Raw genomic sequence first — 4,611 nt, forward strand, 5'->3', positions numbered from 1 at the left:
AAGCCTCCTGCAACATCGGTGACACTGCGCAGAGGCTCTGAGGAAGAAGGATTCCCCAAATCTGAAGCTCTTCCAGAGCTGACTTCGCTACTTCCGCTGCTTTGAGTAAGAGCCACAAAACCAGGTTGATTTCTGTCTGTAGTTACACTACTACAGCCTTCTGGCTCAGACCTTCCTACAGATTTTCCTGTCCTCAACTCTTTGGTCATTTCCTTCATCATCTCTTCAATATTGCACAAATTGACTTCAAAAGAATTTTCCCATCTTAAATTGCCTGTGTTAGAATTCAGAGGCTTTATTACTGACCCTTCTTCCTGCATACTTCTTTGGGTCATAGTCTCATCCCATGACAGTATCCTCTGACACTGAGGGACGCTGTCTTTCACTAACCTGCAATCTTCAGGGCCATCCTCCTTTCTAATCAGAACTGGGGAAGACTTGCCAGTTTCCCTAGAAGGGGCAGTGGAAGAGATAGGATCACACCACCTGTCAGCTATACCCTCTACCTCTGCCAAAAGCTTATGTATTTCTTGCAATGCATCAGATCCAATCGAAGAATCGCTTTCTTGACCCTTACTTCTCTTACTACCTACACTTGAAGTTTGTGATCCTCTATCACCTTCCATTTCATTTTTAACTCCAGCCAAAGAACTGTCAGTCCATCTCTGCAGGCTGCTATTCACATCTTTTGACTCATTTTTAGCTAGCAGGTCCCGAACACTTTTTGCAACAGGCATGGGACTCTCTCTCTCAGAAGGGCAGTCAGGTGAAACAGTCTGCAGCTGCCAGTTTGGTTCAGTTAGTTTGGAGACAGCTGAACACTCTGCCTCCTGTCGTGTAGAAACCAGAGCAGTTATCTCCAGTTGGTGGCATGACATACTGCACTGACTCACTGGTTTGTCTCCAAAAGATCTTGAGAAGCGAGGAGAGAGTTCACAGGGTGACAGAATATCAGAGCCAACTTCTGAATTCATTGGTATAGCCATACTGAGAGTGGAAGTGCTGGAGTTAAAACTTGTTTGCATAATTTCAACTGCTGACAACAATTCACCTACAAAGAAACCGAAGATTCATTAAGTTTGGGGCTCCAGAAAACAGCTGCATCATTGAAGACTACTTTTTCTTGTACTAGAGAGCCTGTAAAGGGAGGGAAGAATTCAAATATTGGAAAACATTTAGGAAACTGTTTTTAGAATAAGACTTGAACTAAGACTTCCATGAGAATTGTCTACTGAAAGAAATCTCTTAGACCATTTTGGATAAACATCAAACAAACCACAGAACTTGACTTAAATAACTTGCTTTTAAATAAATGCTTAGACTAGATTTTAAATAAATGTTCTTAGATAAATGACATAGTTGTGCTTAAATGTCCAAATGAACACTTGGATTATAAAAGTATTCCTGCAAGAAACAGGAGAGCTGCAGGGCAGTATATCCAAAATAGCCTTTTGGAAAAAGGCGAAGGACACTCTATGGATAAGCTTGTTACCCACTACTGGTTAGAAAGGTCCAAAAGCAGACAAGATGCACTTTTAGTATTTCGATATATAACACCTAATTGCTTTTTTTTTTTTTTTTTTTAAAAGCCAAACTTAAGTGAAAATGCTGCTCTTAAATCCATGTTGGCAGGTACACACAACAGTGAAGAGCCAGCTCCCAAATATGCCTGCCAACAGCTATTTTGTTTGTTTCAAACACAATTTTATTTCATGGCCCAACCCTGTTATTTTCAAGTACAGTAAGTGGTCCAGAGGCCAGCTGAATAATATCTCTGTTGAGGACAACTCTACCACCCTGTACCGATTGCCAAGTCATTTCAGTTGCCAAGTCTCCCACAATGCTTAAAGAAGGAAAAAATAATAAAAGAAAATAAGCAAGCCCAACAGGCATAAGAGATGCATTTAATCACTCCTGGTCAGAAAAACAGGTCAGTGCAGGATTCTTGAAGTCACAGATATTCAAAGGGTTAGACAAGTACTTGTTGTGAAGAGCCTTCAGATCTGCTCTTCCCCACTGGGTACAAGATGTAAATGCCAAAACAGAATATGCTAAGGAAAATACACATTTGAAGTGGTTGTAATGCACATTTTCACATTTTAATGACATACTACATGGGCATGCCACTGAAGAACATCTTAACCCTAATTGAGCACACTCTGTTCTTCATATAGAAATGACTCAGTATTTGTTAAAAGTCATATCGGGTTTTTTTGTTTGGCTTTTTTTTTTTTGATGGATTTATGAACAGATCTGGTCAGTTATAAAATGCATATAAATTTTTGTCACACTGAACAGATCAAGAAGCCTCAGAAAGAAAGAAAAAACAAGACTTATCTCTCTCACAGGAAGAAAAAGCCTGGTAACATTTCTTTAATCTTCAGATACAAAACATTTCCTTCTTAAGAACTCTTGTAAAAAGATAAATAAAACCATGTATTGAGTTTGTGTGGCAAGGTTTTGGTAGTGGGTGGGGTTACAGGGGTGGCTTCTGCACGAAGCTGCTAGAAGCTTCCCTCATGTCCAAGAGAGGCAATACCAGCCAGCTCCAAGATGGACCCACTACAGGCCAAGGCTGAGCCCATCAGCGATAGTGGTAGTGCCTCTGTGGTAACATATTTAAGAAGGAAAAAAGGTTGCAGCGGACACACAGCAACAGCAGCTGGAGAGAGGAGTGAGAACATGTGAAAGAAACAGCCCTGCAGACCCCTAGGTCAGTGCAGAAGGAGGGGAGGAGATGCCCCAGGCGCCAGAGCAGAGATTCCCCTGCAGCCTGTGGGGAAGACCATGGTGAAGCAGGCTGTCCCCCTGCAGCCCGGGGAGGACCCCACACCGGAGCAGGTGGGTGCCTGAAGGAGGCTGTGACCCCGTGGGAAGCCCACGCTGGAGCAGGCTCCCGGCAGGACCTGTGGCCCCATGGCGAGAGGAGCCCACGCCGGAGCAGGTTTGCTGGCAGGACTTGTGACCCCACGGGGGACCCACGCTGAAGCAGGCTGTGCCTGAAGGACTGCAGCCCATGGGAGGGACCAACGCTGGAGCAGTTCGTGAAGAACTGCAGCCCATGGGAAGGACCCACGCTGGAGAAGTTTGTGGAGGACTGTCTCCCGTGGGAGGGAGCCCACGCTGGAGCAGGGGAAGAGTGTGATGAGTCCTGCCCCTGAAGAGGATGAAGCGGCAGAGACAACGTGTGTTGAACTGACAGTAACCCTCATTCCCTGTCCCCCTGTGCCACTGGCAGGGGGTAGGTAGAGAATGCGGTGGTGAAGCTGTGCCCGGGAAGAAGGGATGGGTGGAGGGAAGGCGTTTTGAGATTTGGTTTTATTTCTCATTACCCTACTCTGGTTGATGGGCAATAAAGTAAGTTAATTTTCCCCAAGTTGAGTCTGTTTTGCCCATGACATAATTGGTTGAGTGATCTCTCCCTGTCCTTATCTCAACCCACAAGCCCTTTGTTATATTTTCTCTCCCCTGTCCAGTTGAGGAAGGGAGTGATAGAACAGCTTTGGTGGCCAACCGGTGTCCAGCCAGGGTCAACCCACCACAAACCAAAAAAAAGATAAAATGTCATTGCACTGGCTACAAGATGCCATGTAGCCATGATTCCTTAGTGAGAAAGCATGTTTTCAAAGGTTTTAATGCTTACTTTTCCAATGCCAAATATCTCACATCTGAGATGGGAGAAGATCAACTCATATGAATGAAACAGCACAGCACAACAAGAAACACACTTGATACTACCAGGCCAAGAGCAACCTCACAGGTGAGTCTGATGTTCTGTGTTCTCTAAGGCTTGCACAGCACAAGGTCTTCTTTCCCCCTACCTTGTGGCTGCGGAGCAGCCCTCGTCAGCGTGTCAGTGGAGTCCTTCAGCATTCTAAGCTCTGAAGGGGAAAATTCAACTTCCCTGATAGGTCCTCGGGGTACAAACGGCTTCAGTATAGTTCCAGGTGACTGATCAATGCCAAGGTTGTGAAGATATATCTGGCAAAAGAAGAAGTAAGTAACACATATGGCACTCTTGCAGAATGTCAATGGATTCTGAAGCTGCACATTTTCCACATCATCTTAAACACAACTTGCTTTAAAACACATTGAGCCTCAGTCATGTTCAACTCACACTAACAGTTCAACCAAAACACTAAAGCAGTCACATATGAGAAAACATCACCAGCTTATTCTAATCTGTGGACCATGAGCGACAAGCCTTTTTTCTAGCTAGTATGACTAGGCCTACATAATGGGTACCTCACAAGCAGAACAACTGACAAATCCTGCAATCTATTCCTCATTAATTTATGTTTGGCAGCAATTCAGAAATAAGTTGTAAGAACAGTTCTGGTGGCGATAGCTTGCACTTGCACTCACCAACAGTTTTTTCCTGGTGCTTTCCTGACCTTTCCTTCATCACGCGCCAAAGATGGCAACTGGCAGTAGCCTGCTACCACCAAATCAGTGTCCAGCCCTTTCCACAGGATCCAGAAACGATGGAAAAGGTCAGCAAAGAAGAGGCCACATATCTTGTCACAAGAACAACAGCTGACTGCTTATAGTCTTTTTACTCAAATCCACGCTCTGTACACTGCATGAGCAAGAAGTCTGATACTTCAGAAG

This window comes from Haliaeetus leucocephalus, unplaced genomic scaffold, assembly GCF_000737465.1.
Source record: "Haliaeetus leucocephalus isolate CR32 unplaced genomic scaffold, Haliaeetus_leucocephalus-4.0 Scaffold741, whole genome shotgun sequence".
NCBI lineage: Eukaryota > Metazoa > Chordata > Aves > Accipitriformes > Accipitridae > Haliaeetus > Haliaeetus leucocephalus.